This window comes from Mauremys mutica, chromosome 9 (genome assembly GCF_020497125.1).
Source record: "Mauremys mutica isolate MM-2020 ecotype Southern chromosome 9, ASM2049712v1, whole genome shotgun sequence".
Taxonomy (NCBI): domain Eukaryota; kingdom Metazoa; phylum Chordata; order Testudines; family Geoemydidae; genus Mauremys; species Mauremys mutica.
In genome coordinates, this window is record NC_059080.1 from 12,186,844 (window position 1) to 12,200,376 (window position 13,533).

Here is a 13,533-nt window from a genome sequence, read left to right on the forward strand (position 1 = left end):
CCTTGTGGGGTTCTGAAGTACAACTGGACCACTGTCCAAATGCAGTCTCCAGGCTGTATTCAGCTCCGGCTCTGTGCCACTATACCGGTGGCTGGGAGGGGAACCCACCACACTGGGTTCCATCCCAGTGACCCTATAACCAGCAACCCAGGTCTTCTCAGTCCCCGTCGCTGCTGCTGTTTCACTGGGTTCCTTCCTACCCAGACTCTCTATCTTCTTAGATTTACCAATGGAGCTTATTCTATGCCCTGTAGCTACTTCACCCCCCTTCTAGTCTCTTACTCCAGGGCAGGATTGAGGGCTTACTTTCCCCCTGGACTTCCTCCTTTTCCCTGACAACCTCCCTCCACCCAGAGTGACTGCAGTCTCCTTGCCCTACAACCCCCTTCTGTTTTCACCCTCCTGGCTTCATAGTGCTTTTCCAGCCCTTCCCCAGCTAGGCTTCACTCCCAATTAACCCGAGCCCTTCTCGGCTCAGGGGATGCCCTGGCCTCTCAGCTCTGTTAACCCTCTCAGGACTGGTTCGAGGAGCACAACATAGTTGCATATAAAATAGTTAGATGTGACACAAGCCACATCTTTATAATTTTATTTTGAGGTGCATTACACAAGGCTGTTTCTAAGCACTAATTAAGTTGCATGTATGTGTCTTATGAAGTAGGATACATTTACTGTATGCTGTGCAATGCAATCATTCTTAACTGAGCAATGGGGAAGATGTGGCCAGGGTCCTTTTGATGTCAGATTATGTTCTTTGGTTAAAATGTCTTTAAATTGGATTTCCAGGCTCTGTAGCTTTGATAATTCACCTTAAAAATGCAATTTACTACCACTTCTCAATCTCTTTCACGACAATCTTGTCTAGTAATGGGAAGCATTAAGGTCCAAATCCAGCAATTGGTTGCATACGGCCTGACTGCAATCAACAGGGCTTTGCAAGGGCGCAGCAGTCCACAATTTGCTGCTTGATGCCTAACGTAGGTACATTGGATCAAAAATTTATCCTTTATGTAATTCCATTGACTTCAGTGGTATTACAGCAGGATGGATATCATTCACAGGCCAGCTGGTATATATCCTCTACTGATATATTTCAGGGTAGATCCATTGACTTCCATGTAGACATACTGATTTTCATCAACCGAAGGCCTGTGTTTTGTAACTATGTGGCCTCTTTCTGTTTGTATCCAATACCCATCGATATACAGTAAAATGTTAATTTCTTTCATTTACTCTGCCAGCTATTCTTTATTTCATGCATACCTCTAATTGCTCTGACACATTAGGAAGGTAATGAAAAAATAATAGTTAAAGGAATGTACAAAGCCATTTCTTAAATTGTTTATTTGCCGGGATCTCAAACCGGGTCCACGAGCTTTGGATCAGTTAATAATTCTATCACTGATGCATGAGCCAGAAAATATTCTAGTATGTTGGTTCAGCAAAGCTGACCACAGTAAAAATGAATAGACTCTTATAACTTTGAATACACACAAAACATATCAGGTGAGTAAGAAAATCCTATTCTTACAGTCTCATTTTTCAGAGGAGAGTCACAATTTAAAGGTACTAGGAAAAGGTTTGCTCTTGGAACCAGGGGCGGCTCTAAGGATTTTGCCGCCCCAAGCACACCTGCGGGAGGTCCACCGAAGCTGCGGGACCAGCGGATCCTCCGCAGGCAAGCCACCGAAGGCAGCCTGCCTGCTGCCCTCACGGCGACCGGCAGAGCGCCCCCCGCAACTTGCCGCCCCAAGCACACGCTTGGCGTGCTGGGGCCTGGAGCCGCCCCGGCTTAGAACTTAGTCCAAATCTGAAAATGCAGCTTCTGAAACTGAATTTTAAAGATTTTTTTTTTTGCTCTTTCTGTCAAGACATTTTCAGTTATTTTTATCCTGTCTCTTAGCGCTTCCATGTCCACTAGCTCCTCATTGAACAACTGAAACATTAAGCATCCTTTAACTCCACCTTATCAATTCATCTATTTTCCATTTTCACTTGGAGGCATATTTTCCCTTTTTGGTTATTTCTCCCTCCCTCTCTTATTCTAAATTGAAAATTGAAGTTAGTTCGACTCTGCAAAGCACATTAAAATAATGCAGTGTGCATGAAACACACTATAGAGTCAAGTGGTAGTTCATAGCCAAGTTACAAAGGAAGAAACTGGCTGAGACTTACCTACAGCAGCTACTAGTATAATAATCTGGAGACACTATGGGACAGATCCTCAGCTGGCATCAGTATTATTTATTATTTGTATTACTGAAGCACCGAGGATCCCCAATCATATACCAAGACCCCATTGTGCTAGGTGCTGTCCATACAGAGAACAAAAAGACAATCCCTGCTCCAAAGAGCTTACAAGTTAAGTATGTCGGACAACAGATGGATGTAGACAGACAAGTACAAAGAAACAATAAGCTAGTGGGAGGCATTATGGCCTAGTGGAGAGACCAGTAGAGTGGGATTTGGGAGACCTGGGTTATGTTCCATTATGGGAATAATGATAAAACACCTTGCGATCTATGGATGAAAATGCTATATAAGAGCTATTATTATTAAAACAATATTGTCTCACTATTGGTTATAAATTTGTTATAGCTCCAGCGAAGCCAATGGAGCTCCGACAGTTTACACCAGCTCAGGATCTGGGAATCAAAAGGAAAAGGAAAGCAAAACACACTTTACACTAGACTCATTTTTTTCCTCTAATTTTATCCAAACACAACACAGAACAAACCTGCAACTGGGCTCAAATTAGTCGGACACCAGAAGCAGTAGTGATCAGACTAGTCGGACGCCAGATGCAGCAGGGGAAGGGGAGATGTTTGTGCATGTGACACATCACGCCATTGTTTCTGCCCACGTGGGGGTTCTTCGGTTCATTTCCTCGGCTAGATAGCCAACTAGCTTAAAGGAGCATTCCATGAGATGCTAATTATGGAGAGCAGAGAGATGTCAAGAACTGAGTGAAAATGAGGTAATGATTTATAATAGGGCTTCTAACATTTGATGACATTTAGAAAAAAAATCTTGCAGTGAGCATGGACTAAATCTTAATTATCGAAGAAAGACTAATCAAACAGAAGATGACTTTTCCCCCCCTAACTATTTTTCCTCTTGTTAAAAAGCATAATCAAGAATGCTTCCTCTTATGTAGCCGGGGAGGCTAAAATCTAGGTCAGGCTGCCTACGCTTCTGTGTAGCTGGAATTTTTCTCCTTGCTCTGCTGTCAATCACTGAAGTGTATGAATTGTTAGATTAATCTGGAGCATTCTCAAAGCAGTCATTAGAAATGACTGGAGCTGCTAAGGCGGAGTTTGACGCTTTATTATCATGGACTAAGTTTGCCATCATTTGTGTCGGGCTTGCTCTCGCTATGGGGTATGTTCACGGCAGTGAGGAGAATGACAATAAAGAAAAGCCAGGAAAGGCGCTGTGCTATATAATAAATGTATATGACATGTATTCTTTCCAACCCAATCATCTACCACTTCTTAAGAAGGGCCTCAGCTAAAGGCCATTCAAGTCAATGGTAAACTTTCTATGCAGGTGCATTTTAGATATTTGCTGTACAACAATAAAGAGTTAGTTAAAATATCTTTTCAGCATTCAGAGCAGTGAGAGTACACGGAGCACAACAAATGCTGCATATTACCTTTCACAGAGCCCCAGTGACATGCACCGAAACTACAAACTATGCCTTCCAGTACAGTCCTATTTTCCATTCATAAAATAATAAACATGAATTACACCGGGTCTCATTAGGGCTGATCACAATCTAGCTATTTACTGAGTCTCAAGTGCCTTCTGAGGAGCTGGACCTGCTGTGTGCTGATTCCATGTTCCACAGAGAACATGGCTCTAAAGACCCATAATTAGGGCTGGTTTCCTGTTGGGGAGGCTGCCTCCCCTACTCCTCCTCTGGAACTGATCACCTGCCAAAACCAGACTCTTTCCCACCAGGTGAGGTGAGGGCCTTTTAAAGATCACTTAGTCTGGTACAGCATTTCCTACTTCTACATGGAATAGTATCTGGCACGAAAAATAGAGGAGGGAAGACTGTGGCCTGTTTGGAATGACAATTTAATAGCTCTTCTGGTTTACTTTAAACAAGAGAAACACTTGTGGACAGAAGAAAGGGAGTAGGAGAGAGTTGAGCTCCGACAGTTCCATGAGTCAAATCAATTTCTTCCACTTCCCATTGCAATATCCTGTACAATGCACTACATTAGTCAGTGTTGGCTGGCTATATGTTAGATCTGATTTAAGTCAATTTTCCACAAGCACCAACTCAGGGAATGGAAGTCAATGAGAGATGAAAGACACGAGCTATTATTCCAAATTCTCTCTCATGTAGGTGATACTGTTTTATCGTCTTTTAAATAATAAAGCAAATTTTATTTCTGTTTCATTTCCTGTCCCTTCCAGAACTGGGCAGTAATCCCTAATGCATGCATGCAGGCCTAATGGAGTTTGCCATCTAATTTCCATTGGCTTTCAATGGTATTTGACACCTGAACCCCTTAGAGTCCTCTGAAGATCCCAGCTCTAGTTGCTTCTCTAGTGAAATTGTTTACAGACCAGATCCAATCAACACAGCCTAATGTTATCCCCATAATGAAGAACGGGATGATGCCCTTAATAGTGAAGTGAAAGGGAAGACTTTAAATATATACAGTGAATTACAAATTAACTTTGCTGCCAAGAATTTCCTGTATTTCTGTGCTAGCAATCATCCTACAATGTGTATTGAATTTCCTCCGTTTTCTAGTAATTTAACATGATTGTTATTTTAAATATACCTTGTGGTCTAGGGAATCTGGGCGCATTTTACATGAACCATAATAATTTATGAGCAATTATAGAAGAACATGTACATAGTCTCTGAGTAATTTGTCTTTCTGCTTCCTGTCATAGAAATAATTTTTGCATTGTGAATCTGCCTGTAATCATTTTTGTAAGGTCCTGTCATGCAGAGCAATTTATACCATGGGATTCTTATACACGTCTGTCTACCTAGTTATCTGAAATCTAATTTTAAATTCAAGTAAACTAAAAATAAATAAAAAAATGAACTAGCTAATTTACTGCATTTGTTATTGCTCACACACTAATGCAGTACAGAAGAAAACAGTACACGTTCGACTTTAATTATTTGGTAAGAACAACATTCTTCTGAAATAAAAGTAATATTTTTATTTACTAGTTGTATTATAACTAGTGTCTGAAGCCCCCAGCCAAGAATGGGAACCATTTTGCTTGAGACTTGTGATGGGGTTCTGGAGGCCTCAGAATCCTACCACACCCATCCCAGAAAGGAGCTGTGCAGCTAAATCCTCCAAGAGTCCTAGGTAGACTGCGCAGGAGGCAGCCAATCAGGGAAAGGCTGCAGGAAGCAGCCAATCAGAGGGTTGCAGACCCATGTAAAAGAAGGTGCAGAGCCAGAGACAGGCAGTTCCTCGCTGGAACCAGAGGAGTGCAGATGGTGCTCCTGGCTGGCTGAAGGGAACCGCAGAACCAAGGATAGAGCAGTTGCTAGCAGTGACTAGGAGAGCAAGAGGGAGATCCAGGCTGGCTGCTGGGACTTGCTGTATGCCCTACAGTAAAGGTGAAGCATACGTGAAGGTGAAGAGGCTGTGGGGAAGTGACCCAGGGAACTGAAAGCAGTTTAGTTAAAGGGACATGGCAGCATGTGGCTGCTATTCTTAGGTCCCTGGGCTGGGACGTGGACTAATGGGTGGGTCCAGACCCGCCCGCCTCCAATAAGCCTCTGGGGAAGTGGCCTACAATTGGACAGTGATAACCATCCTGAAGTAGATCTGAACTGTTAAGATCTCCCGCGCTGGAGAGCTGGGGTCAGAACAGACCAAAGTGGGTGAAGAGTCTCCAGGGAGAAGCCCTGGGGGCCCAGCGCCCTACCAGGATCAGGAGCGCTTAAAGAGACTTCGTTGTACTAATACCCTGGCAGGGGTCTGTTTGAGTTGTTCCATACAGACTGTGTGACTTGGATGGAGGGCTGAGTCATTAGAACAGGGATCGGCAACCTTTGGCACACGACACCAGGGAAAGCCGTTGGCTGGCCGGGCCGGTTTGTTTACCTGCAGCATCAGTGGATTGGGCGATCGCGACTCCCACTGGCCACGGTTTGATGTCCCAGGCCAATGGGGGCTGTGGGAAGTGGCGTGGGCTGAGGAACATACTGGCCGCCGCTTCCTGCAGCCCCCATTGGCCTGGCATGGCGAACTGCGGCCAGTGGGAGCTGCGATGGGCTGAACCTGCGGACGTGCAGGTAAACAAACTGGCCTGGCCCGCCAGCGGATTTCCCTGGGGGGGCCACGTGCCAAAGGTTACCGATCCCTGCACGAGAAGCTGCCGGAAGTGGTCATTGCAGACCGAAAGGGGTGCTCATGAGAGGTGAGTGCCACCCTGTTACAGGGCTGTATCGATTCACAGAGAGATGACATCCCTGCCTCAAAGAGTTTACAATCTAAATAGACAGAAGGCGGGAGGGAAAACAGAGAAGGGACGTGACTAGTCCCAGGATTTTAGAAGATGCTATTTAAGAGGAAGTATTCTGTGCACTGAGGAACTTGGGCTTCGGGTTGTACAGCTTGAGAACAACCCATCTTAAAGCTCCTTTGTTGAAGAACAGCAATCACAGCTCTGATCAGTGAAATTACAAGTAGCTGGTCAAGAGCTAAAGGGGAAAAGGAAAGAGTGATAACAAAAGGCTTCACTGGTGGCATTTAAGAGCATTCAAGAGTATTGCCTTTACCAGAAGAGAGGTGCTGGTCCAGACATGTCAAGCAGTGAGGAAAAGAGGAAGAAACACAATAGCCGAGTGATAGAAATCAGTGATGTTTCTTTTCTATGCAGCATTGGTCAGATGTGATTTAATGAGCTACAGTTTGATGCTATTTTTATTTCAAGTAATATTGGCTTTAATTCTGACTATATTCTCATCTGAAATTGCATTTCAACAGAAAGGGACACAAATACAATAAAGGGGAAAAAATATCCCTATAAGATGATGGCATTTTTAGAGATCCACCTTTTATGCTTCTTAGGGGAAAAAAAATACCTTTGCTAGGATTAGAGTTGGGTCAATTATGCAAAAGTTTTTCTTTAACAACCTATTTGAATTTAAAATTGAATAATAGTTATTATTTATTAGTAGTATGATAGTCCTAGGAGTCCAGGTCCTCCTTGTTCTAGGTGTTGTACAAACAGAAAACCAAAACACTGTCCTTACCCCCCAAAAGCTTGGAGTTCACCCGTGTTCACCCCCATTAGTGTATAACTGAGCAACTGAGTTTTACTGGTACAACTGTTTGTGAATGTCAAACAGTGCAAATGCTGCAAAATTCCAACGCTGCAGCATTCAGAAAGAATGCACTTTAATTTCACACACGCAAGTGTTCGCACTGATTGAGATTGTACGGTCAGTCAATCAGGGCACAGAAATGGACACATCTGGCCAGACAGTGTGGCTGAAATTTTTTTTCATCTAAAACGTCACATTTGAACAAAAAGGACCAAAATTTACATGAAAGATTTTGCAGAAGTTTTATTCTAGTTTTTGACTAGAGAACAAACCATAAGAGTGCAAAACTGCTCACATTCCTAATATTAATGCTCAGTCTAGAAAAGAGAAATATTTTAAATTTGTCAGATAAAATTGGAATAATTAATAGGTTTGGAAAAATTGTTTCTGTGCTTGTAGATACACATACATAGCACAAGCAGAAAGAGAAGCTGGATAATTGTTTGGAGGAGGCTTTACACTAGTAACAGGAGAGAGAAATAGATGCTAAATACATCAACATATTAGTCTTTTAGATGACAGCATTTAAGCACATAAGGAAAAGACGACAGTAAGTGGCCACAAAAGGAATCAGTCAAAATAAGTTGCCCAATAGTGACAGTCCTTAGTTAAAGTTCAAACACAATTTTATGGGGGCTACTTAATATGATTGTTGGTAATTGCTGTAGGAAGTGGTCTTTATATTTATGGAGTGAAGGGTTGCTAGAGATATGGGATTACCTATCATAAAAGGAGAGAGACCTGAGGGAGAAAAATATATAGGGCCTGATTTTTCAAAGGTGTTGAATCCAGGGGGTCGAGGAACAAAACAAAATAAAGCAAATTTTCCTTTCAGGGAAATTCCAACAAAATGAAAGAGTTGGACATTTCCAATGAAAACTCAGTTTCAAAGAAATCAAACACTTCCTGCAAAATTAGCATAACCGAAAACCAAGTTCCATGTTGGTTAAAAAAAGTTGAGAGAAATTTTTCAACCAGCCCTTGTGCTGAAGACCCAAAATTCCATTTGGAGTTGTAAAAGACACAGCGCCCTGGGTTCAAATGAGGGGGCAGCCTCCTTCCTGTGCCTACTCTGCCCCCACCTATGCAATCACGCAGGGCTAGGAGCAATCTAGTCTTTTATGCAACATGCTAAAGGCGGCACATATTAGACACACATGACCAATCTGAAAATCAAAGTCCAGCTTTGGAGCATCACTGAATTCTCAGCTTCCGGGAGTTGTGCATATTCATGAGATCTGCACTTGGAAATTCCTTTTGAAAAATAAAATATAGCAGTAGGGTCAGTAGACATTACTGGCCAAGGACATTTCGTACAGTAGCACTTGTCAGATCTGCTGGGCAAATTGATGGCTCCGATGCCAGCTTTTCATGTGGCATTTTATCACAGGGATTTTCAAGAATACTTGCTGATGGAGAGAAAAGCAAATGGGAACTGGCAGGTAAAAGTGTGCCTGAGACAGGGAGTTCGGAAATACATTGTGTTGTGGAAAGGGAATCTCTGGCTGGTCTCATAATCTCTTCTTCTTCTTCTAAATCAGATGTTCTGGAGACAGATCGACCTGAACTGAACTCTCCTTCTGACGCTGTGCTGTTGGCTTTGAGCTGATTTGTATCCTTAGCAATGAAAAAAAGAGAGCCACACACAGCAGTTTAAAATGCAGATCTGCATCCCAAATTAACAGATGGGACGGTTGTGATCTTGTAATCAGTTCCCAAGGCATGTTAAAATAAATGGGAGAGAGGTTAGAGCTTGTGTATGTATAGTTGGTTGTTTTAAAATATTTAGTTTAATGGCTCACCTCTGTATGGCTGACACAACATTATCAAACAATGTAAAAGGCACGCTGAGAACTACACAACTAGGTCACCTAGAAATAAGGGACTATGTTTCATTTCCTTATGTTTTTGTATACTTCATGAAGTCCCCAAAGTGACTCCAGAGCTCAGGTTCAAATGACTGAGTCTATTCAAAGCCCTGTTTTGAGTCCCCTCTGTAATTTTCTAAAACAACTTCTTTCCACCAGGTATTTCCTTTCTGTACTGTATGCCTAAAGAAGGATTAGATTTGATTTTGGAAGGTATCACGATAATCAGACACACTGTGTTGGAGCGATGAGACCTAGAACTATTTTTAAAAAAACAAATGTATTGCCCAGGCCACGGCAGGCTCCAGGGGTTTTGCTGCCCCAAGCAGCTTATAAAAAAAAAAAAAAGGCGCGATCGCGATCTGCCAGGAGGTCCTTCGCTCCGAGCAGGAATGAGGGACCCTCCGCCGAATAGCTGAAAGTGCCGCCCTGCTCCGGAGTTGCCGCCCCAAGCACCTGCTTGATAAGCTGGTGCCAGGAGCCGGCCCTGACCCAGGCTCTGTTCACACATACCTAATAGAGCACATTCTTCACAATGAAAAAACGATCCTATCAATATAGCATCTTGTTCCGTTCACAGAACCTCCCTGCCTTGACTGGATGAACCACCAAAATTTCCAATGAGAATACTGAATTTGCTTTCCACAAACAAACTAGATCTCAAATGTTCATGGAAAGCATACTCCAAAGCAGGGCAAACACGGCTGAAGGGACTTCAATAAACAATTTGAATGAATATTTTATGACTATATTTTTGCATTATTCACCCAGCTCTAGTCCAGAAATGACTTACTATAAAACTTCAAGCTGGTTTATTACAAAAATCTTCAATCATCCGTTTCTTTTAACTGAATTAGAGCACCCAACTTTTTATTTTAGACCTTGAATTCTAACACCTGGGGGACAACACGAGGCTCATCAGCTATCTTAGAATTTTTATGAGATGCCTGGCTGAGACGCCACCTATCCTAATTTAAAGTTTCATTTTGAAGAAGCCTTTCGTATTCTTCATTCTAAAGACAGCTTTCAGCATGTCAAGTGATCACTAGTGACAGTCCTACAAAGGAATCCATGAAGGAGCACAGTCATATCTGATCTAAAATTGGGACAAGCCAATCCAGACCATGAGTCAAGATTGATTTCAATAGAGAGGTCCCAAGAATCTCTCTATAGATTTTTGTAATAGTCTAATAAAAATAAATAGTCCAGGAGAATCCTATTGAAAATGGGCTACCAGCACGTGAGGGAGTAAAAAAATCCTTCAAGCTATATAATTGCATAGACGTTATCATCAGTGTATCTAAGTGCTTTGCAACCATTCATGGATTTTATCCTCCCTACACCCCTAAGAGGCAGGGAAATATTATCCCCATTTTACAGATGGGGAATTGAGACACACGGAAGATTAAGTGACTTGCCCAAGGTTGCAAAAAAAGTCTGTGGCTGAGTCTGGAATTGAACCTGGGTTTCCTGAATTCCCTGGCCAATAGCCTCTCCAGTGGATCATCCTTCCTCCCCAGCAAGGCCACAGGCAGAAACATTATAGGGCAGGTACTGCAGCTCTGAGGTTTCTGCTCAAGCTTCTGAGCCTCTGCTCCACAGTTTGGCCAAGTCTGATTGTGTAGCTACAAAATAAAAATCTGTCTATGCTCCATAATCGGTATGTCCATGTAATGCATCCGTATAGTCAGAATTGCTTGTGAGACCTTTCTCTGCAATATGTAAACTAGAGCTTGTCAATTTTGAAAAGTTATTTTGCTTGTTGTTGGAAAATGGGCTTTTTGGAGAATTAAAATTTTCATTAAAAAAATCACTTTTGAATTTTCCTTTAAAAAAAAATGAAAATGATTTTTTTCCTTCCCCACTCCTCCCGCTTTCCTCCTTGCCCATAAACACCTTTTCAATGACACAACTGATTAAGAAATTAAGAGAGAGTTGGGGAGGAAAAAACAGGGGGAAAAATTGAATCCAAACATTTTCAAATCTGAAAAATTTGATAAAAAGCAGTCACAAAAATGAATAAAGGAAAAATTGTCCTGTTTTCTAAACCTGCAAAATAAAAGTGATACCAAACTTTTTCACCAATATTTACCCTTTTTTTACTAGCTCTGTGTGAAACTAAAAGGACAAAGATCAGTCCTGAAGAAGTCAGTAGAATCACCCTGGGTAATTTACCCCAAAATGTAAATTCAAGCAAATGTAGTAAAGATAATTCCTCACTCAATCTGCCCAACCATCTCTTTGCCACTTTTATGTGCACTAACATCACTGGCCAAACTAGAGAGAGATGCTAATATTTCTTGTATTCTTCTCCAGAGTAAAAGAGAGGGTGATCAGAGCAGTTGTAAGGACCATAAACACAAAACAAAAAACACAGAGAAAATAAGAATAGCAGCCTGAAAATATTCAAGTGTCGTTAAGAATAGAAACTGTCTCACTGAAAACTCCAGGCAAGGTTCAATACCAGGGAATGTACTCTCATAACTGGAGGTGTAGACAGTTATTTTTGTAAGTGCTGCTGACTGTATGACGTCCCTTTATGCAGATCCTCTGCACTAGTTTTGATATTCTCCAGACAGTCACATGAACCCAGGGAGGAGGGGTTCATTTGTCCCATTTCAATTTGTTGGCATTATACAAACTTTGGAAACAAAGCTGAATTCATTTCAATAATTGATGAGCCTCTTTCCATTAGAGTCCCTTTGAATAACGTTACTGAAGGTAAAGCAAATGGAAACTTAGGTCCCAGATCAGGTTGCTGCAGTCTCAAGTAATCACACAATTAGGAAGCTCCATATACACTGCCTACTATTCTCAGCAGGAAACAATACAGTCCCAAGGAGCGGGTAATAATAAGAATTTAAAATGAGAGGAGAATGAAACTATTAATTTCCTTGTCTCCTGGGGCAGAAGGACTATTCTTTATGCAACTAATCAGTTTATTTTCTATTTCTCTTTGGAGTGTATGGATAGTTTGAGTTGAATGATCATTCGGGGTAGAGCATGTTCCCCTGGAACCTGGATTAGGGTAGGCAGGCATATTCCCTGTTGAATATATGGGACCAAATTCCCATTTGGTGTAACTCCATTACCTGCCTAGGGGGAACCTTCAGTGGCATAGATCCACTATCATGGCTTTTATGCCACCTCTGTCCTGATCTGGGAGGAAACAGGGATGAGTTGGAGGGAGCAAGGGATCCGTGACTGTTGGAACAGCTTATGCTGTGCACACTTTGGATCAACAATTTTCATCCTGTACATTCACAAACTATTTGGTGAATATTTGGGGAAAACAAATACATGAGTTGAAATTAGGATCTGTTCATGAACAGGAAAAAAACCCAGGGGTTATATTCATCTGAATTTATTTGTGATGAGTAATTCAACTAACTCCAGTCCTTTTCCTTGTCACTAAGCATTTGACTTTGAATCTTTAATCACACTTACAATTTTACTGTTGTTCATGCCATTCCTTCCATCATCCGGCAGAGATAATTTCAGTGGCAGTCAGCCAATTAGCATTTCCACTTGCATGACAGGTAGACCTTTGCTTGAAAAGGTGATGACCCAAGATCCAACCTAAGTTGTAATTTTCTCTCTCATTTCAATCCATTAGCTGCATGTATGCAGTAGAATTTAAATCTGAAATTCCCTTTCACAGCGACAGAACATGTATAATTTCATTTCCTAAGACCGAACACTTACAAATCAAAGCAATATTAGCCTTTATTGGACAATAGGGAACGGAATTGTTAGAGGATTATTTGATCAAAAAGTAAATGCCAATAATGTGTTCTAAACACACAAGTGGCTTCAGAATAAGACATAGAAGATGTTACAAATTTAACAAATATACAAGTGTCTTCTGTACAAATTACACACACATAAAATTATTCCAATTGTAAGACATTATATTATTATTAAAATGTATGCTAGGAAATATGAATGAAAATCACTGTGGAAAATGATGTTTCTGTATTGTCATGAAACATTTCATAATACAGGCCTATATAAAAGCTGTATCCGCCAACCTACAGTGTAATTTTATGTTCTGTACCCAATGTATCTTTTCCATTTACAATATATGGCCAGTACGTTTTCAGAATATATTTTTCTTTAAAGTCTGATATAGGTTGTTCCATTATGATGTCTGTAGTAAATACTACAGCATCAGCTCTCAAACTTGCAATAGGTATATTGTACTTTGTTGTGTACTGCACCTTTAAATGTCTAAGAATTCTACCTGTGCTGAGACGGTAGCCATTCAAGATGGCAGCAGTTTGTTACAAAAGGACACACTAAGGGCTGGTCTACACTACGGGGGAAAATCGATCTAAGATA

At 41.4% G+C, this 13,533-nt stretch overlaps 1 protein-coding gene across 6 annotated transcripts in view; it reads right to left on the minus strand.

Moving 5' to 3' along the window:
* IL1RAPL2 (interleukin 1 receptor accessory protein like 2) overlaps nt 1-13,533 on the minus strand; it is a 548,931-nt gene that overhangs the window by 256,407 nt on the left and 278,991 nt on the right. The window lies entirely within an intron of this gene.